This window comes from Glandiceps talaboti, chromosome 16 (assembly GCF_964340395.1).
Source record: "Glandiceps talaboti chromosome 16, keGlaTala1.1, whole genome shotgun sequence".
Lineage (NCBI taxonomy): Eukaryota > Metazoa > Hemichordata > Enteropneusta > Spengelidae > Glandiceps > Glandiceps talaboti.
The window spans coordinates 18,286,931-18,310,392 of NC_135564.1; the positions used below are offsets into that span (position 1 = coordinate 18,286,931).

The following is a 23,462-nucleotide window of genomic DNA, read 5'->3' on the forward strand; positions in this document are numbered from 1 at the left end:
TACGTCAAAGTGGAAAAGATTCCTGTAAATGTTTGTCTATTCCTACAAACCGCTGCTTTGTAACTTTTTATGAATACTCCCAAGTCACGATTTTATGCCTCACGAGATAAGAAAAGAAAGTAACCGGAAAAAGACATTATCACATACAAATGAACAATGTAGAACATTTCAGTACTGTATACAGAAATTCTGAATACACCATACGTAGTCAATGACTCAATACGTTACATGGACAGATATTTTACCCTGGATGATAATCTTTTACGAATTTCTCAAGGCAGTCCATTTAACCTAACAAAAAGCAATATACTTCTTGTATGAAAGTCCCAGGGTATGAAATTCGACACTGTTAACTTTATTTTTCATAGAGCAAGGTGAGGCCGTCCCGCTCCTATTTTTTCCTCGAAAGTGTTTTTTCTATTAGTTTCTTTCTCGAGTCGTTCTAGCAACTCTATTCCTTCATTCGGTCTTTGATTCCCATATCATACCGTTTTAAAGAACTACGATATATCTAAGAACTTAATCAATAGATTGATATTGTGAGACAAGTTCTAAAGCAGTGTTGTTGAATTGTATATTAAATTGTCCTTTCTACTTTTAACACCGTTTACCAAAGACTGATATTTTAAATAATGATATTTAACACTAAAGTCTACTACACTCCATACTCAAGCTTAGGTCTGAATGATTAAATTTTTTGTTGCATGTTCAAACTTAGCTATCACACTAGTAATAGACTGTGAACTCAAACCTGGTATAAAGGCATTCCTTTTAAATGATCTGATTACGTAATTTTTCATACGTATAAAACTGTTGAGTAAATCCTACTTTGCAATCAACTGTTCCTATAATGCCAACCGACAAGAATTATGTTTTAGAAGGTATGTGCACCGTCATTGGCATTATGCAGCTGCAGTTGAATCGATGGTCATGTCACTTGAGTAAAATGGTTCATAAACTCTGCTTCTGCCACTTTGATGCTTTTTATGGCTTCCGAACACAAAGATCGCAATTAATATTTAAAATTAAAACCATGCTCTAAGACTTACTTTGAAGTTGCATTCATTCGTAAACTTTCTAAAACACAGACTTTGATAGTTAATCTTCCTTCTGAATGACAAAAGTGTTCAAAATCATTGAATTTTTAATGTTGGCATATCATTACAGGAAAACAAACGTAATAGTTGGATGTGCATATTCCAATTTAAAAGTGATATATTGCTTCAAGATTTAACCTTTAATGAAATCACATGTACCGGCTTAAAATAATCTAAACTCGTCCTCAATAACGTTAAGCTCTGAAGCTTAATCTAAGGTTACACATCAAGAATTTTGAAATGCACAAAAACACAAAATCCTCACACGCAGTCGTCTTAAACTATTTCTGCTTACACTAGTAAAAACGCATCAGACAAGACCAACATTTATATCTTAAATATAGAAATTTATTACCGTCATTACGATAGCTCCAGTAGGTCAAAGATTAAATACTCGTACATCAGTAATCATGATTGTTCACCGAAGCTCTTTCTCATCCAATCATAAATCAATCAATCAATCAATAGTTGACAGTGGACGTAATAACTTCAATGCCACGTGTACTAAAACGTTTTCATTCAGATTAAAATTCAAAGCTTAGGTCTACAAATGAAACGTTTTTACGTGTAATACTACTACTACTACTACTACTACTACTACTACTACTACTACCACTACTACTACAACTACTACTAATCTTTATTTATACTGGATAGTTCTTTATGTATATTGTATATAGACACTTGTCTCCCAAGAAATCCGGTGAGGGCCATCCCTCATGGATTCAGTGTTAATGCAGGAGGACACCGGAGTAACCGGGGAAACCCTGCATTGTTCGGTAGAGTCAAACTGAACGACACGCTTCTTACTTACATCGTGGTATATTTAATCAAACCCTGAATGGGTCGAACCCCGACCTCAGTGGTGAGAGGCAAATGGTTTAACCACTCGGCCACCGACAACCCTTCTTCATGTTCTGAATTGCATTTTACGTTTGGTATAAAACCATATGCATTTAAGTTACTTTCATAGTGCAAAGCGTTTCGTCAATTACTGCTCAGTCCTTGGAAGCGGTTGTTACGTACTTTATCGCATAAAGCTATATCAGTGTGTTGAAGGCTAACGAGCTGATACTTGTTATTGGTCTGAACATGGTATCAATCTTGGCAAGTTTGCATTCAAACCGTATTTTAAATTGCATTTGTGATGATAATGATGAAGTTATGTTAATGTTACACACATAACTTTTAACTCAAAGCCATTCAGACTATATACCCACTCTCCCTCACTCAATCACTCTATCACTCACTCACTCACTCACTCACTCACTCATTCTTTCATAGGTTTAATATACTACTAATAGATCAGGTAAACTCAACCAAGGTTTTTCTACGTTTAATCATCTTTTGCAATCTGTGCAAGGATCTTTCACGTTCTTGGACAGCGATAAAGAAATGTTGCGCCAAAATTTGATTCCATCGTTATCGCCTGTTTTATGTACCTTATTTGTTTCTTCACATACTACGGACTGAACGTTAGTAAGTGGTTTGATGAGATAGCTATTAGCGATTACCTACGTAATTGAGGTCAATTACGTACACGAGACCACACTAATAGTCCAATTAGTTATAATGACACGATGTGAGGAGACAGAAATGTCAGCTTACAAGGAATAAAGCATGCTGCAGATGCTTATGTTGTTACTGCAGCTCCTATTTCAGTTGTTTTTGTACTATAGATGTTGCTGCGATGATTTCTACTATTGTTTCAACTACATATGTTGTTGCTCGTGCTACTGCTTTTATTGCGAAACTCTAAGATGCGACACTACCAATTTAAAAATGATAACATACAGATGTTGCCTGGTATTAAAAACAGTGATAATGAATTAACAATTAATTTACATACCAAATATTGTTCAAAATTACCTTTAAAATTGACGTCCGCCTAATCATTTGAAGGAACACATTATATGAGTACAGATGGCTACAGTATAAGCATGTATATTATTATATATCATTAATGTGAATTATAAAATAAAAGGGTTCTAAATAAAGGAATACTGGTGTCATAAAAATATACTTAAAGGGGCATTACACTTTCTTTAAATGGGTGTCATCTGCAACTTGAATGGATTTAATAGTTTGAATCTATAAGGAAATGCCTAAAAGGAATTTGATGAGATCGAGTTTAAATGTCGTGTTCAGTCGATGGCTTAGTTTTTAAACATGGGCAAGGTTTTACCAAAGTGTGGTCATCGAATCATTGTCATTGATTATGGGAGTATACTACTAAGGAATCGCGACAACAAAAAATTAACATAATCATAAATTTGAACTGTATTTGATGTGGAATATGACAACTTATCTTGTCGGATTAATGTAATTAAAGCCGGTTCAACGATTTGTCAATGGTAGCTTGATAATATCAGCATCTTGGTGTACAGCCTTCCGATTTCTATTCTGCAAGATATTGGATGTGCATTACGTATCAAAGTTGAGTCACATCATATCATATATAATACATAGAGAGGCACCAGAAATTACTCTTGTAAATATTTTCTCTTAACAAAAGTACAATTATTATGATAGAGAATATATTGTTCATGGTTCTAAGAATCAAAAGGACAGTATAATATAGTTATGTTGGAGTGGTAAATTGGAAACGAATATTGCACTGTATCGATGAATTGGAAACGAATACTATACTGTATCGATGAATTGGAAACGAATACTATACTGTATCGATGAATTGGAAACGAATACTGCACTGTATCGATGAATTGGAAACGAATACTATACTGTATCGATGAATTGGAAACGAATACTATACTGTATCGATGAATTGGAAACGAATACTATACTGTATCGATGAATTGGAAACGAATACTATACTGTATCGATGAATTGGAAACGAATATTGTACTGACCTTCAATTTTTATGCTAATCAGAACTAGTTTGTGTGAGACTGCGTGATTTTATCAAGAAGGGTAGAATGCAATGCACATTTTGAATATCTCGCGTCACATTGTTTTATAGCTTGTCTAAGTTAGGAATTATATTATTACATAATTATTAGCAGTAATATTTTATTAACTTGAAACAGCGTTACTTTCTAATCCCAAAGGATATAACCATACAAATGGCCTGTTGTATCGTGCATGGTCTTAAAACGTAGCTTTTCGAAATCCGAACGTTTCTATTGTATATTAAGCCGCTTATAGCTACATAACAATAAGTACACACTCGCAAATCTATGCTATGATCTATGAAACATGGCCACGATTGTTTGTTATCGGACACGACGGAAACTTCCATCTTTCGCGACTTTCGTGGTTTAAGACATAATCTACTTGATGAATGATATTTCTTGACTCAAGCACTTATAGGGCAATACTAAGTGAACGAGTTTACTTAATAGACTTTAGTAATCCCACATTATGCTATTGAGTGCTAGTCATCTTCCACTCTAATGACACAAGATTCTTAAGTCTAAAAGCATACTTTTCTTAGATAAATCCGATAACTTGTGGTTGCTATGTTGAGATTAGCACCAGTAACAAATGTCGTTACTACGTTCGCCAAGAACAGTCACATTTCCAAACATAATATTTTAACATAGAATACATAGTTACGATAATAGATTTTTAACGAAACAGTGTGTAACCTGTTTGAAAATTAAAAATTGTGATCACAGAACTCTTGTACTAGTCTTTCTTATTTTGTGATATGTAGTGGAGGAAGAGAGTGTGTGACTTCTTATCATACTGTCACTGAAGTGGTAATTTCAAGTCCTTTATTGTTACTATCAATCGTCGTTTGTGAGAAAATCTACAAATAGCGAAAGTTTCCAGATCAGATCAATTCTATGGCATGCTCTGATGGACAGGTTCATTTAATGAGTGTTGAAAGACAGGTAATATTGTATATGTAACGCACCGCCAAGTAGTGTGTCGTATTTGGCAGACGTACTGCCCGAGGTCCTAGTCAATAAAGCCAAACTGCAGATGTACTTAACGGTGAATGTTCATTCTTCAAACGCAGAAGTCGTGTTATGCAGTTTACAATATACGTAGTTTCGCTATCAGACGGAAGCGGGTTTCTCCGAAAGTGATACTTCCAGAAGGTGATTTCAAAGTCCCCTCCCCTCCCCTCCCCTTAGACCCATGAGTCTTTGTGGCAAGTCATATCGATACGTGTAGAATAAATGAATTTTACTTGAAAAAAACTAATTATTGAGAAGAAACCTGGGGCATATTGTGTTTGCAATTAGCACACTAACGAGATCAATAAAATATAAATGAATTTTCCTGACCCCGCTGGTGTTACAGGTAGTCATACCCTGTTATAAACCAGTTTACGTAGAATATATTTCATGAAAATAATTTGGGCAAAAGCCTCATTCATTCTCTTGTCCATGTTAAAAAAACAGTTCAGAAATTCATTGTGTGCGTTTTATTTGTTGAGATGCATCTAAAATTCATTTGTATAGAAACCGAAATCAAACGAGTTTAAATGTCGGTCCTGTCTACATCATTTGGCAGTAAAACTGCTGATATAGTTTAATGAGGAGGCTTGTCATACAATCGATAAAATCAAGGTTTAGCTTCTCAATATGCAAATCAATATGCCTTATCATTTTAATCACAGCTAACAGCTATATAATCGGATTCCTGTAAACATTTTTAGAATGCGCTTTGTCAACTGGTTTGAGCGCCAAATTTATATTCTTTTTTCAAGATTACAGTTATTGTATTGATGTTACATCGAGCGTCATTTAAATCGAAGTAAAAGTTAATTGGAATATGGAAATGTTCAGAGATTGTTTAGCATCAGAATTTAGACAATCTACACTTTCCTAATTAATGAATTCGTGATCGTCATTAAATAGTCAGTTAATAGCTGCAAGTGCAAATTTAGAACGCACTTCCCGTTCCTGTTCCTTCTTACTTAAACCATTTTATCACAATGTGCCTAATTAATCATGGTTATCGTGACTAAATCCGAAAATGTATTTGATGACATTGTTAGGTTTTATCCTGTTGGTCAGACGAATTTCCGTTTCATCCTGTTTCATAGTAAACAGACATCGGAAACCAAGGTTTCAACTAACTAAGATAGACATGAACTAAAACTGTTTTGCTGCATGTTGATAGACGCTATCGAATGTCGGTTGATGGTTTAATTGTACTCATACTAGAGCGGCGTTTCTGATGACTTTTTAGTCACTTTCCGTGTTAACACTTTCTTGATTACAACAACAAGGACATCGCTATTGCCTACTTGTCTAATCTACCGCATCGAACAACAGATTTTATTTTCTCCTATCTTAGTAAGCATCGTGAATACCTCTTGAATCCTGGGATAGAGTAAATCTCAAAGCATCACATTTCGAAAATCTTCTAAAGAAAATTTCATATCAAGAGTGGTTAAATGGTTCTCTTGAGGAATCTTTAAAACATAATAGTCACTGCGAAACACAATGGTAATTCTAGAAATTATAAGTATGTGGTCAATACTTACATTTTAAATTCAATTTAATTCTTAAACTGATTTTCACATTCATAACATCAAATATGTTATCTAAATTAAGGTGTTTTGTTTTCTTTAAAAGAAGTAATATGTGTCATAACATACACCCCCGTAACAACCAAAGAAATGTGTAAATCGAATACTTATAGATTTCTCTCTTTGTGTCTCTTTTCAGATTAACCATGGAAACTAAAGCTGCTGGTCTCTGTATACTCTTGGTAGCGTTTATTGTCGTCTCGTCAGTCAGTGCAGAAGGTGCACACACATTTTTACGGTGGGGCAAACGATTTGGTGAGTGTTTCTCAACAAATTTCAAAAAGACTTTTATTCAAAGTATCCAATACTTATAGTCTCAAACAGAGAAAACAGACCTTAGGTTTATTATCCTAACATCTATTCGAATTTAGTTTTCGGAAAAAAGTTAATAGTTTGCTAATTAGGTTGCAATCTACGTTGGTTATCTTTTAATTGTTTTATAGATATCTATTTATGTTTAATGGTATTGGGCTTAATCATGTAGTTTAAAAAAGCAAAATGCCCTACAATACAAATACAGTATAGCTAATTATTATGCAAATCGTACACGCTTGGTTGGGCGAAATGTCCTTATTGATAACATCTGTAAACCTTGGATAACAAAATTAGGTTTTGTTTTGCACGTTTTTTATCTGAACACATTGCAAAGTAAAGAAGGTTACATTTTCATGTAGAGACACAGCCAATGCGGAAGTCAGATATCCAAAACATTATTCCTGGCATGCCTTGCCTACATTAATAACAGTACACTTAATACACATACACATGAGGAAAGATTCCCTATCTAAATTCTTCTCATTTGCCTATTGGCTGCAATGGGAAACATTTAACACTATTAATAATGAATTTATCGAAAGTTAAGTAGTTAGTGTTGACTTAAAACAATGAGACTCAATGAACTGGAAAACTTTGAACTATCCTGATATATACTTCGCTGGGTTGCATAAGACACGCTATATCAGGGGACTCGGTGAAAACGTTTCAGAATACGAACATTTTCATCGCAGCGTTGAAACACGTTCAGTTTTAATAAAATATTTATTCGTAACAGCTCGCTAGAGTTTGGGTAGTTATGACAAGGCTGGGTAGTTGCTAACTACATCGCAGTTAATTGGCCATACAGTCACTATTAAACTAACACATCACAATCTTTTTTACTTCGTGGGATATCATGACTGATGAATATTCATCAATTCGGTGTATGTTAGACACTTCTATAACTTCCCAATCTTGTTGCAATTGAAGATGTCATTGATAGTTATTGATTGTCGATAATGTAAGAGTCGTATTTTATCTTGATCTGCAATCTGTCAAGAAACGATTATACTAGTCGTATTTGTCGTTTATTTTAGATTCCGTTTGAGTATGATTAGGTAGAGTCGATAATTATGTACCCATTAACATCGTAGGAATACTGTGCGATTCTGCCTCACTCTTTGGGGTCTACCCAATTCAAAATTCAAAACGTTATGACAGTTTCGTATCTTGAATTTATGCACAAAATAATTGCTTTTCACTCCTGAATTTACCACTGAAGATTGAACGGTTTATTGAAATAAAAACCGAATTTCAAAATGTTTGAAAAGGGAAATTTTGTTTCAATGAAATCAATGGGCAGGATAACGATAAATGTCAAAAAGCGTAATACCAGCCATGTATGTGGATGAATATTTGGTATTGTGTATTAATTTGGTAATTGTTTTTTATTGTCTGACTCTTCCGTTACGTTAGAGTATCAAACACATGCCGATCCAACAATATAATTTTTATAGTAACCGACGTTAAAGTAGTCTTCACTGTAGTGAACGTGTTCGTTTATATTTGAGATAAAGTCCTGGACTGCAGGTAACGAGAAACATTACAAAAAATATTGAAAACATATAACATGCTTGCATCTTTTAATTGCATATGTAGTAAAAATATATTATAATAGTTGGAGGAATAAACACAATTAAAAGAACTTATGTTAGTAAATTTTAGACTTGTAACATTAGGAATAAAGCTTAAGGGTCTATAGAAATAAGCTCTAGCAAAGAGCTCACTCACCAAATATGACACTGTTACTAGAAGTAAGAATTGGTTGGTTGATTGATTGATTTGTTTATTCATTAATACATATTTTGTCAATTTGTTGGTATGTATCAATTATTAATATAGGTAATATTTAAAGAAAGAAAAACATTCTTGCAATACTCAATCGTTATGATAACTGATGTTCTAGTCTTTAATCAGCTAAAATGAATTTACCAAAGGGTGATTCCTTTTCTGCCTCATTAAAGAATCCATCTGTCGATGTATATCATCGGCCGTTAAATAAATACCTTAAAGTAAAGAGTTTACGAACATAAACTGAGATATGTTCTTTTAGTTTGATTTGGATGACGTGTATTTCATTTACTCAGATCCTGCGACCACACCAGACTCCACATGCTCACCACCAAGGGAAATGAGTATTCACATATTCGGTGATGAAGAGGTTCTCTGTCGTAAAATTCAAACTGGAGGAATCTACAAATGTGAAAGGTGGGTTATTTTTGACGGAGGGTACGCTTAATTTGACCATTTTACTAATTGTGTTTTACTTTAGCATAACTTACTCTACTCACATTACGTTTCTTGTGCCTCATTTTCAAAGATGCGAGTAAGCCCTATCAATGTGTTACATATTTCATGGTGAACCATATAAGCTAATCGTTTGAGTGCAGTATCTTTTCACTTACCGGTACTTGAAAAGTTACAGTCAAGCTTACCACTTCAGGTTAAGTACATCATTGAATGTTTCAGCTTAATGATTTAGTTCACGGTAAAAAAGTTCCAATTGTTGAAATATTCAAATTTCTTGGTACACTTATTTCAGATGATCTGACGTGGGGAAAATTTCACCCAGCACACAACATGTTTGAATTACTGCTTTCAGTGTCAAAGTAAAGAACAATTAAATCATGGATGAATCTTTTCTGTAACAGTTTTTACCCCACGGCCGTACGCCCAATAAACAGAGCATAATGTTTTAAATCTTTATTTTACCATATATTTATAGTAGATCATATTATGTTACTACTCTTAATTCATTCAACCATTGTATTTTGTATTAGTTTATATTCTTACCAGTTTTATGTGGTTTCTTTTAACTTGTCTTTTATCTGAGAAACTACACCAATATCCATTGTAAGCTTTTGCGTTTATATGGCAATAAAATTATTATTATTATTATTATTATTATTATTATTATTATTATTATTATTATTATTATTATTATTATTATTATTATTATTAGTTACATGATGACATGTATAATCCATTGAGTAAAGTGACGAATTTGTCTTCTCTAGCTTTTAACAAACGGTGTTTGTTTTGTGATTCAAGATATATTCCAGCTTTAATTCATGGAAAGATATGGTAATAAAACAAGTAAAACATTTCACTTGTTCCTGTGAGAACTCCCTGGAAGGCATATTAATTTAGAATATTAATCCTGCATTCACATAAAGCAAACGTTCGTGCACTCTTTGTCAATTATTTTTGACTTTACGTGTAGTTCGACTTTTTAAATAATAGACTATGTTGGTGGTCAAAATTAACGTGATATTTAAGTAAAAGTATATCTAAAGGTGATTACCTTCGACCTTTGAATACTAATTACATCTATGTGGTTTCAAGCTAGGACGCATACATCACTACCTCCAACTCCAAATGACACAAACTGCCTATCAGTGACAGACTAAGATACATTAACGTCGTTAGATACGTATGCGTACATCTCAGACCAGGGCACGTGGTGAACCTTACTGTCAACCCCACCAGGGGTTCGGCCATACTTTGCCAATCTGAAAGGCAATTCGTGACCCAAGACGAATTTTAAGATCCGTTAGTCGATGATTGACAGGGAAAATACATGGATTGATATCAAGAAAATGAACTAAAACGTTGGAGAAATAATGTTTCTGTTTTGATCGATCTGCAAAGGCATTACCGTACTTCTTCACAGGAGCTCTTCGAACCACACATTGACTGAGAAATACTAGACGAAGTTAACTACAACACAAATATAAGCTGTCTTTATGGCATGAATTCAAAAGACACAATTTACATATGATAAGTCATTCGATGCAGTGTCTGGTGAATATATAATGTAGAGAAATATATACATAAATCAATCATCATTTAACTCTAAAAATGAAGGAAAAGAAATAAATAAAATGCAAGAAAGTATAATATACACTGACAATGATACATAGAAGCGTTTTTATATACTGTCAAGATAATTCATAACTAAAGAAAAATGACATGACTTCCGAAGAGCTAACATTTTAACGATGTACAAGATTGATTCAATTATTAAAAAAAATATACATATGATTGTGGCGTTTACAAAGAATGATGAATAGCTTTTTGGGACATCGATATGAAACATTTACCAATTTTCAACGAAAGCTCTGTCTGGATAAGATATTATTTCATGATTGTATAATAGTTTCATTTAATGTAATCACCGTTTTACTTTTCAAATAAAAAAAGTAGATGCGTGGTTTTTATTTCAAACATGAAATCGTAATGGAATCTCATGAAACAATTACTATAGATATTAATTCCAAATAAATGGTTTTCGTTCAGTCAAGGAAAATACAATTGACATGAAGCGTACGTAGACAAGGACTGACAAAACGAAAATGTTATGAGTATTTTCCCGTAGAATGACAAAAAGTATAGGAGAATGGTACACTTATACCTGTATAAGCTCAATTAAAGAAATGTGGTGGCGAGTCTGAACGTTTTGACTCGTATCGCTCGTACCAATGACGTAGACGCGAGTTCTTATGCCGTAGAATGACAAGGGTACAAATTCAATTTTTTCTATTAAAAAATGTACAACTTTTTAGCGTCTGATATAATATGATAACGTTAATTGTTATATTCATGTTCTCAGATATAATTCAGATTCGATCTAAGTTTGGTTGACTATCTTTGATAGTGAAATTCAGACCTTGAAAAATGATAAGATAAACTAAGTATTCATTTATTTTACCAACTTTTGTGTTGAAGAATCGGAATTTCATAAATGTAGGAATGTATCTGGGGACAATCCACATGTTACTTTGGTTATGTTTATTAAATAGTAAAACTTCAGCGAACATAGGGAACAGTATGAGCCTAGGTCTGCATATTACAAGCGCGTTGGATAGTCTACCAACGATAACAAAGATGTATTATGATTTCAACTCTTAAAATAATGCCAGTGGATAAAGACTCTAGTCGAATATCGGATTCATGTTAAAACCTTGGAACTTGTATGGTTCTCTCTGTGTTTTCACATGATGTCAAAACACTATGATCTAGTTATATTTCTGAGCCATGTGCAGTCGTCCAAGATATCAGCTTCAATATAAAACCCAAGTAAAAAATCAGCACGATATTACCCCTAAGTACACAAGTTAGTCGGCACCATTGGTTATACAGATACGAAAATGTAGATATGTTTACCTATAAATATGAATAAACCATACGTTCTCTCGATACATATCTGAGTAAATTATCCAGTTGATAATGGTTTCCCTAATTACTGTAATTACTAGATACATGAACATCTGGGAGATATTTTCAATCAAATTATGCCAAATCAAAATTGCTGTTCTCAAATGTATACCTGGTCCTACCTTTTCATATGCATCACTATCCGCTATTAGGAAAATGAACAATATCGGATTTTCGTCTTATGCTTTGATTCAAAAATAAGATTCCATTGATTTCGAACAATAGTCCATCAATAAAAAATAAAATCTACGTCGTTTTTTTTCTTTTTTCGTAACAATCAAACATGATATCTTCCGATTTCGTTTCTGAAAAGTCATTCCAACAAACTAGCGATGAATTTCGACATTTTGTTTGAGGTGTGTTGTTTTTTGATTGATATCAGCGTCAGAAACTAATTTCTCGATTCTTGATTGCTCTTCGATTGCCTTAAAATGTACCGCGGCGGAAATGAAAGTAAGAGATTGTAAAACAGTAATAGTACATGACGAATTGGTTGTGTATGGTGTTTTCCTTTAGGTTATTAGTGTCTAGGAACTGACGTTTGTTTTACTTTTCATTGATTTCACACACAATCTTAATAGAAAGTTGCCATTTCAGACTTCCTGTAAACTACAAAATAATGGCATGGATGTCAGCTATAATAACCTTTAACACACAAGTAAAACATAAGTGGATTGTAGGTTCAATTTCATTAAATCAACTTATCTTGGGGGCATTTAATTGCTTTGTACCATCAAGAAATCAGACATGCAGAAAGATCATTACTTTATCATTACTTTCTATTATATAAATGACAGACGGTATAACTTAAAACGTCATCAAACTTCTGATTATAGAAAGAATGTCCTCAAAGTCTTGTTCAATTTCATACACGTGTATATTTAAGCTAATGTTTTTAAAGTAGTAATCAATACCACCAGGAGGAGAACAAAACATGTCTAAAACATAGGACGCCATATTGAAAATATACGAACACGAATGAATTTACTGACTTTTATTTTTGTATACAAACTTTCAAATTCAAAAATGGCTCTTTAAGATTGCTTAGTAATGCTTAATCATGAATGTGTACACTTGAGTTTTGGAAATTGGGGATGAATATCTAACCACGATCCTTATTGATATCGTCAAATCCTCATCTTTCACTTTCTCCCCCTTCTCTCCGTCTATGTCTGTCTCTTTGCTAGACTGTCTCTCATATATACACTCCTTCGATCAATCTGACACTTAGTCTAAGCTGAAACGCGCGCTAGCAACATAAGCAAAGCACACTGTATGGTTGTGTCAGTAAGCAACGGTTTTGCTATTTGATACTAGAACGTGGCATGAAGTTGACCTAAATGTCAGGTTGTCTAATGTTCATGTACGTGTGACATTGCAGTTGAATTGTAACTTCGCTCTCTAATCTCTAAAAACAAAGAATTCTTCCTCTCGTGAAATCCGGATTACACAGAAACATGTGAAACGTGTCCGATGTCTTTCCATGAAGCATGTCAAAAAGAAAAGTGCTCTTATGGTCGATGAAAAGAGCTAAACTCTTCAGATACGTCTATTCATGACTAGCCTTTGGCTGTACTCAAACCTTACCGAACAAAAAGATGGCGGTTTAATGCTAATAACCGTATATTACGTGCAAAATAAAAGCCTTTCCGTCATCTTGCATTTCACTTTTAATGCTTTTAGACTGCTTGAATTAGAAGAAACAGTAAACGTTGATGTGAAAGTCTTATATCTTGCACTCCCGAGGTTTGCATTGCGTGTTTGTGGATAACATATCACGGGCAGGACCCCATAATGATGACATTGATAGAATGTTGCCATTCGCTAATGCCACAAAACAAACATACGAGTGAATTGGTTACACTTCAGGAACAGGAAAATCAGTCCTCTGGGAAATCCTATCAGCGAAGTATTTAGTGTTATTTGAAAGTTGTGTGTCTTGAAGAAAGTATTGACATTTAAAATGAGACGGTTTAAAGGCCAATTAGATTTCCGTTTACATCTAACACAGTTGGCAGGTCAGTGAATAAACTACAGTGATGCCTAATCTCCTACTAATGCCATACTGGAAGAAGTTACATCAAGATAATAAATTCCATTTAAAATAACTATATGTTCGGTTACAAATTTACAACAATTCACATCTTGGTCGTATTTTAAGTCGTTAATAGTCAGCTTTAAGACAATCCAATATCTTACTATTGCAATTCTTGAAACGTTAAAGTTGAGATAATGACAATTTTGAGACACTTACGTCTGCAATATTCCCTCGTCAACTGAATATTTTCAAAATAATGAAAGATTGTTGTAACTAACTGATTTATTGGAATAATATAACTGCTTACAGCATTACCACGTTCCAACTAACAGTACACAATAATTGCCTTTAATTAATCAAGACACGCATTTCCTATTAGTGGTGTTAACAATGACATGATCATATTTAATGAATCTGCTTAAATAACCACGCTGTGCCAAATTAATCTTGTTTTTCCCCTTATATCAGTGTTCTATTTCCGGAATGGAAGGTTTATTTTTGTTCTGTAGTTCCTTGTTATCGCATCCACGTACCTTTTCGCCTTAATCTATCAGGTAAATAAGTCCGAAGCATGGATTTCATTATGTATGGATAGTGGTTTATTTCAGCCTGCGGATAGAAATAACGATTTAGCAATCAGAATATGTTATTAATTTTATGGTTATATGACATTGAAAGTCAAGGAGCTTTCCCACAGGGTAAATATACATGATTTAACGAGAAATATGTTATTAAGAACAGGGTTTTGTTACAAGTCAAAATACACCCCAATTAGTTTCAAAATTATCCAAACAATTGAATGTGAGTGTCAATGCTTATAATAAAGGATTGGTCTACAGCACTGAAAGTGGTTCACCTTGAGTTTATTTCATTAGGATGAACAAACTTAACCTTGATAGAACTTCTATCTAGCATTGACTTCAAAGGAATTAAATATTTTTGTAGCAGAGATAGCAACGTTTTTTTGGACAACGTGGTATATGTATATTGAATTACGTAACCGATTTGAATTGTTTGTATATTAGGTATGAATCTAGGTTTGGGTTCTGCCAATAGCGAGTAATAGTTCAATATGACTCAGTAAGTAGAATACTGCAGGTACTTTTTTATATGTAGCAGGATTACGACCGAAAATAGGCGTATAAACTCATCATGTATCCCCTTAACATAAGATAAACCGATTGTCACCAACATAAAACAATGTGAACCAGATTTAAACTGAATGCCTTCCGTAAGGGCAACGTTTTGAGATTGTCGTTCCTACAGACAATTGTTGGAATACAACAGAACATATGCAATAAGTTATTTTTTCTCATTGATTGCTATTTGTCCATTGCTGTTAGTGATCTCCTGGCCAACCGCAACATGTAATGTGAAGCTTTACAGAACGTTGTAGCATAGCACTCACTGTAGAAAGAGTTTTAAAGGCAAAAAAATGTTTCTGGTCAGCACCCATCACTTAAGTACCCCCCCCCCTTCCCGCCTTAATAATAGTCTTTTTTTTAGAAAATGGTGATAAGTCGCACCACTTTAGACATCATTTCCTGACCAGAAATTATTTTTTTTCTTTTTGTAGCCAACCAAAAATATGCCAGTAACTTATTAAAACTAAAAGCTACATTAGTAATATTTTCAGGACAGGTGCGCTTTGGTATCGCAAATGTACCAAGTTATAATGAATTTGAAGCGTGCATTCTTGAGATATAGCCTAATTCCCGAAAACCATTAATAATGTAAATTGCTCATTAATATTCACGATTTTTACCAAAACCTAGTCAGGTCTTGCCATTACCCTACGGAATACGTCTTCAAAATTTCGTTTGAATTGAGCCAGTCGTTAAGGAGAAAACGATGACACAGACTTTCACCCACTAATATATCTCTTCCTTACGGAAGAAAAAATGTTGAAACGATATTTCTGCATATATGTATACCGATATTTTCATTTATAGTCATTTCCATATTATCCTGCAACTATCCCCTACAGAGGAAATGCTGGTTTCGAAACCGTCATTTGATAGAGTACACGTCTAGAATTTGTAAATTATTAACCCTCTTTTACAGGATTCATATATTAATTATAAATACCTTTGGGGACTGTATCATGATTGCTCTCGAAACCATACAGATACCCACTCACTTCAATCCACTTGTCTTACCCATCTTTTTTTTCCATTTCCTTTGCAGCCGCAAGAATGGCAAATACTGCGAATGATCACTTTCGTTTACGGCGTCCATTTAGTAAGAAGAAAATATATTTCACCTGCTTTATCTTTGCAAATGAAAACACTACTCGCCGTATCAGCATCTACAGAACAGAAGACGCCGACGAGACGAACTCTGCTTTTTTTACACCCTTTACATTTAAGAAAACAGGCGAATTTTTTCTAAATCACCGACTTGATTCACCCTTGATTATTTCCTGAACTTTTTAAGTTATCTAAATGTTGTTAACCACGCAAGTTCATGGCGCATCTCGCCATACATCACGTGACTTGCCTCCGCGGTCTTTCATCGCTTGGACAGTTGCTTTTACAAAATTAAAAAAAAATACTTTCGACAGGACTGTCACAGCAAGCTTTCCCCGCGTAACTTTTCTATTAATTCAAAAGTAAGACGAATTAATAAGAAAAAATACCCTAAACTTTGCTATTTGCCGATAAAGCACTAAAATGTGATGTTATGTTAGTGGTATAATCTGTGATTAGATATACAGTTAGTTTTTCGGACCATACTTGTATACACAATGTAGTAGTACTGTACGCTTGGGAAACGGACTTAACAGAATTTGAAGAAACGTAATTTTGGTTCATCTATTGTCCCCTTGTCTCGTGTTAACCTGCCTTGTCACATAATAAACCAACTGCAAGAAAGATTTCCTTTATTTCTGTAAAGTTTCAGTCTGGTGTGTGTTGTTATTTCTTGACAGTTTGTTATGGAGTAAGACTGATGGGGAAGATGATATCTCCGGTTTCCAGATTTGAATAGTGTGACAAATAAATATGCGTGTGAACTGTACATAACACCTATACAATAACGGGCAAGATCCTTACTTCAATGTAGGATGAAAACCTGAATTGTTATAGTTAGGCCCCAGACCCCCCCCCCCTCCCCCCTTTAAATTAAATAAGCAAAAATTGAAAATTGTTTCAGACAGCAAATCAAATTTCAAATCTATGTAGTAGCAATATGTAGTGCTATGAATACAAAGTCAGTATGCAGTGAGGAAAAATAACTCTTTTATTGACAATTCACTGTATTTTAGTGCCATGCATTTACTATGGTGAAAATTCTTCCATTTCTCAATTTGGTGATATTTTGATTTTAATATTTTGATATAGTGGTAGAAAACAGATTTCATTAAAAGTACAATTGATTTTGTTGGATGAGAACTAAAATGGCTCAAAACATCCCTACCCCCAAAGTAAATAATTTAGTATTTTATCCTACATTGAACTCCATTGATCTTGGCCCTAACATCAAAATACAAAAACCACAATTGAACAAGTATATAATTATCATACAACAAAGATAACACAAAATTCGAATCACTCGAATATCTCAGGAATTCGCTCCTAAAACTATTAGAAATAGAGAGCGAGACGGATGGACAGACAGCCAGCCAGACAGGCAGGCAGGCAGATAGACAGACAGACAGACAGACAGACAGACAGACAGACAGACAGTGGTAGTGAGAAACAAAAAACAGGTAGAGAAAAGTGCAGGGGCGAGACAATGACATAGACAAAGAGACTGATAGAAATAGAGAGCGAGACGGATGGACAGACAGACAGACAGACAGACAGACAGACAGACAGACAGACAGACAGACAGACAGTGGTAGTGAGAAACAGAAACAGGTAGAGAAAAGTGCAGGGGCGAGAGACAATGACACGAGATTGACAGAAATAGAGAGCGAGACAAACAGACAAACAGACAGACAAACAGGCAGGCAGGCAAGCAGGCAAGCAGACAGACAGTCAGACAGACAGACCGTTTCATCAAACACATGCAAACAACTGTAGAGGGGTGACGAGTGGCTGGATTGAAAGGAGGAAAGAAAAGGCACATGTGATTATGCATGCGTGCATGTGATGGAGAGAGTGGAAGTTGGCAATGGAGGAAATGGGAGAAATGGATAGAGCGAGAATAGATGGAGAGAATCAAGGTAAACCTGGATGATAACCGAACAAATGAAGTGCTTAGACAGTGTTCGACAAGAAAGAATGTGTACATCAAGTTTGCTTTAAGTCACCGCTGATAAATATATTATTAATGAATTACATTTAAAGTAGAGCAAAGCAATACGCTTGCAACAATTGTGTACGCATTTGGACAAGACACCACTTTGCTAATATACATAACATACATATTAATACTTTATTCATTCTAATTTAAAAACCCCATGAACGTTTATAAATGGAAGAAAGAAAAATATGAAAATGCGACTTCCGTTCTTAATTGCGTGTTTATTAAAATGTTCCATCGTAAATATAGGATTTTGGAACATACTTTACATCGACACAAATCAATAAAACCCTAAAGGCCATTTTAATCTTGGAAGCCAATGAAAAAATAACGGTACATTGCACAAATCATACAGACCCATCTATACCAATTACATTCTGTTTCAGCTATCCATATGCAGCCATTACCAGTCTCTTATCAATTATTGTAATAGTTCAAGAACCTTACAATGAACAACAAAAATCTCTGATCATGAATAGTCCACGGATCATCGAGTAGAATCATTATGTCCCTTGACCACAAAAGTGAAAGATTATGATCAGCGGTATAAATATTACATCATCATCAAGTGCTGATATGTGAACGACCAGTTTGGTCAATCAGTCCCTGTCTGAAAGCTAAGTATACACGTATCTCTAGTGAAAGTATTCACTAAAACGTTCCCGATCAAATTATTGAGTAAAGGAGACACTTTGTGCTATTTCTGGTTCCACATGCTTAATTCCATTAGATGGCAACTCTACATGTTAAGAGGTATTGTGCAGACAGCGGTAATTATAGCATTTTAGGAAGACTCGGGTGAAAAAAGGAAACATTGTAGGAATAAAATTACAGTGAAGAATTGGGAACCTATTATGAACATATTAACTGAATTCACAGCATTTGGACGAATAGACAAGAACTACAAAACGTCAACCCCTTCAAAACTTAGAATTAACCTTAATATGTGGGCGAAATGAAAACCTTATAGTGAAGTGACATCCATCAATAGAAGGTTTTGACGACACATTTTCAGATACAATGGCTTTTAAAAAAATACTTTACCTTTGTCCTGAATTGAGAATGTTGCACCAATACCGTTAAGGCGAATAGGTGTCACGAGTTAGGGCGGAAAATTATATCATTTGACCTACATGGCAAGATGGATAAATCCTTGTACAAGTACAACATAGAAACCAAAGCAACAACAAAGTATACGTCACTTAGCATGGTTCTACTCCAGTCAAATTCCATTTATTTCTTGGTAAATTGCATAAAAGATATCACTTCTGACTGACAACTCTGGAAGAGCATTAACGTGGCACTGGGTAGAAATTACCCTTATCGGATGACAAGTACTCTGGCACCAGTTCCTTAGGAGTTTTATAGTTTCATGAATCTTCAGATGTTTTTCGTTTGTAGTTCATTTTTTAGTTTATGTAAGAAAAATGTTGCCCTTCACTTTATTCAATTTTCCCATTTACTAATAGCTCTCGATAGGCTTTCGCAGTCACCTGACTGTTTTAGAATCACTCGTTCAGGTTATCATTTCACATACGTGGAAACACAATTATGTTTTTAGAACATTTACTTCATTCTAATATTTAAGGAAAAAGCTGGTCGTTGAGCATGTTTAGACGATGACATATTATCATATCCAAATTATGTCATTCAGAGTCACATGAATTATATTGCATTATTCTATAACAACACTTCAAAACATAGTGGACTAATACGGAGTTACATCAAGCGTTTTTATCTTTCAAGTTTGATAAAGTTGGCTATGATAAATAAAGCTGCTAAAAGATGCGTAAGTCTGCTTCCTTGATTTTTAATTAAATGGCAGGCGTTGAAATTGACAGAAGGAAATAGAGAGAGGCACACGTGCAGGGTACATACATATACTTTCCATGAAAAATTTATTAGTACTTATACTAGTAATGACTACAACGTGACATAATGGGAGACTCGGTAAACAGAAGTGCAGTAGTAATCAGCCAATCGTGAGTCACATATCAGCCACAGAATTGAGAGACAGAATGTTGTTGGATATACATGGATGATGTATGATATATCATCTACGTGTAGTGTAATTCTTTTTTAAGCATTGTGAATGAAATGAGTTGACGCAAAGCCGGTAATTACTGCTATTAGACTTCCTAACTTGAATTTCTACATTCATTCAATATCCAATAAATTGAAATACTTACCCTAGAGTCCCCCGACCTCGTTATTTCATTCTTGATAGGATAACTGTGTTTTCAAACTATAACTGTACAACAAAGATGTTGATAAAATCTCCGTTTTTATCGGACACGATAAAACATCCAAAGTACTCCAAATACAGGGTTTATACCCACTTCCATGAATGGTGCTGTCGTAACTTTGGTTGTTGTTGTTGTTGTTGTTGGTGGTGGTGGTGTTGCTCCTGCTGCTGCTGCTGATCGTGATGATGATGATGATGATGATGATGATGATGATGATGATGATGATAAGATGAGATGATATCGATGATGATGACGACGACGACGACGACATCGTCGTCGTCGTCGTCGTCAACGATAATGATGATGTTGTCCGCGCGATGGTGATGCTGACAGTGGCAGGATGACGCGGTGTCATTAACATAACCACTGGTAAGAAAATAGTTATTTTGTTAATTATTACATTTCCTTGCCAATTTTTTGTCCTTCAGATATATATTTAGCCCATTAATGGAAGAATGATGGGTCAGAATTGGGATTCCTTTCTGTGTGTGTAAGTTGCGATGTATTACATGCATACCAGAAATGTCATAAACACTAACAACATATTACACTTTTCTAAATAAAATAGGTTATGGAACTTATATTATATGTTAAAACGTTAGCGTCTCTCGCAAAATTGGGTCAGACATGTATTTCTTAACTTAAAGATAGTTGAAATACATCTAATTATCTTTAAAATGGAGTATTAAATTATTAGCCAGCTGCGACACGTGTTAGTGGATTTTATCCCCGTGGCAAGCGTTCTCTAGAACGTCTTGTTATGATTGTGTCACGATCTGTCATGAAAATAACAACCCTATAGAAACAAGCAAGTCATATCGGTAAATGATTTAAGTGCGTACAGCAAGCCGGAACCAAAAAATTAATAAAGTAGTCGAAGGTATGTTTTGGAGAGAGAGAGAGAGAGAGAGAGAGAGAGAGAGAGAGAGAGAGAGAGAGAGAGAGAGAGAGAGAGAGAGAGAGAGAGAGAGAGAGAGAGAGAGAGAGACAGAGACAGAGACAGAGAGACAGAGACAGAGAGAGACAGACAGAGAGAGAGAGAGAGAGAGAGAGAGAGAGAGAGAGAGAGAGAGAGAGAGAGAGAGAGAGAGAGAGAGAGAGAGGGGGGGTGGTGTACATTTTGAGATAATGGTGGTAATGAGAAAAAGCTTTTAGGATAAAGCAATTAATTCGGATAGATTTATCATCACATCTTTGGCCATACATATATATTATACATCTGTCAAGTATTAGCCTATTCAAAGAAACCACAACATAAAGAAATTTGTCAAATAATAAGCAAGTCATTAGTATATAAGAAATTCACCGTAATAAAATCAGTTCTTGCTATAACCTGGTAGACAAATTGCAGCAAATTTCTTGCCCATTTGAATCAAAGGACAAGAGCAGATGCAGTCACATACGCACAGACACACTCTCTCATTGACAGACACATACACAGACAGAGACAGATAGAGAAAGACAGACAGACACATAGAGAGACAGAGAGACAACTAGAAAGACAGAAAGAACTAACGAATCCACCTAAACATAGCCATCTCTTCGGAAGCTAAGTTAGACGGACAGACAGACAGACAGACAGACAGACAGACAGACAGACAGACAGACAACGGAAGTTTAAAAGTGTACATTTTATTTATCTGCTAAAGCGCTTTTTCTGTTTATTAATATTCGAAAGCGCTGTACATACAAAAATAGATTTAAAAGCAAACAAATTGAGCTAAAAACAACAAACTGGTTACAATAATTGCAAAAAGGATAAATGACAACTTAATAAAACGCACATGTTGATACATCAAATACAGTTTATAATATTGTTTAAATAGTTGAGTTTTTAGTTCAATTTTAAAACGTTCAACATCAGCAATGCTCGTTGTTCCATTAATTGAGTGCCATAACTTTGGTCCGTAAATGGCGGCAAGCGCTCATTTAGTGTATTATATGATCGAGGTACAACAAGATTTTGATTGCAGTCGTTAGGCAAATTGCAACGAGAACTGTTGGTACTTGTGAACACATCCGTGACTTACTAAGGTGCTTTACATTCGAAACCCTTGAAAACTAGTAAGATTAGTTTAAAATCAAGGAACTAACGAATCAACGAAGACATAAACACCTCTTGGGAAGTCAGTCAGTAGAAGAGAGGAAGGCAGGCAGGCAGGTAGTCAGACAGACAGACAGCACTAACGAATGAAACAACCAACCAAGACATTTATAAGCATCTCTTCGGAAGCTAAAAATTGTTAGGATTATGGTGTGAACGGATCGATGTCTTTTGAAGAACTGCCAATTAGCACTATACATAGTCTATCAGCTAGCCCTCGGATGTTCTTCCGATAAAATACGACACACAGCCGAACAACGCTGGCCCTCACATGCGAACTTCGTTCGCTTATAGTTATAGCATCTAAAGAAAGCCTGAACGTCTAGCAGCAAGACTACACTATACACTGCAGTCTACATACTTTAAATAGTTATATAATAAAATGGAATATTTGCATAGATTAATATGGCCATGAGAATCTAGTGTATCATCAAGTAGAGTCTCCTGTCGTGTTAGTGGATGACAACTAGCGCACTGTGAAATAACATTATACATAATAACTAGGTGTGTTTTGACAGTGAAGCCCCAATTACCATAATGAAACAGTATGATTTAGCAGAGACTTCCGCGACACCTCTTGCAGTGCATAGAATGGATACATAGACTATTTTTAGTACACATGTATGGGGGCAATGACCCCTTACGTGCAATGATGCTAGTCATCGACATGACTGTATCAAATCATAGA

At 34.8% G+C, this 23,462-nt stretch overlaps 1 long non-coding RNA gene across 1 annotated transcript in view; it reads left to right on the forward strand.

Moving 5' to 3' along the window:
- Nucleotides 1-17,030, forward strand: part of LOC144447806 (uncharacterized) — an 18,101-nt gene extending 1,071 nt beyond the window's left edge. Inside the window, exons 2-4 of the long non-coding RNA XR_013482048.1 lie at nt 6,746-6,861; nt 9,009-9,129; nt 16,364-17,030. This is a non-coding gene — a long non-coding RNA (uncharacterized LOC144447806). The remainder of the gene's footprint in view (nt 1-6,745; nt 6,862-9,008; nt 9,130-16,363) is intronic.
- Nucleotides 17,031-23,462: the final 6,432 nt, after the last annotated feature.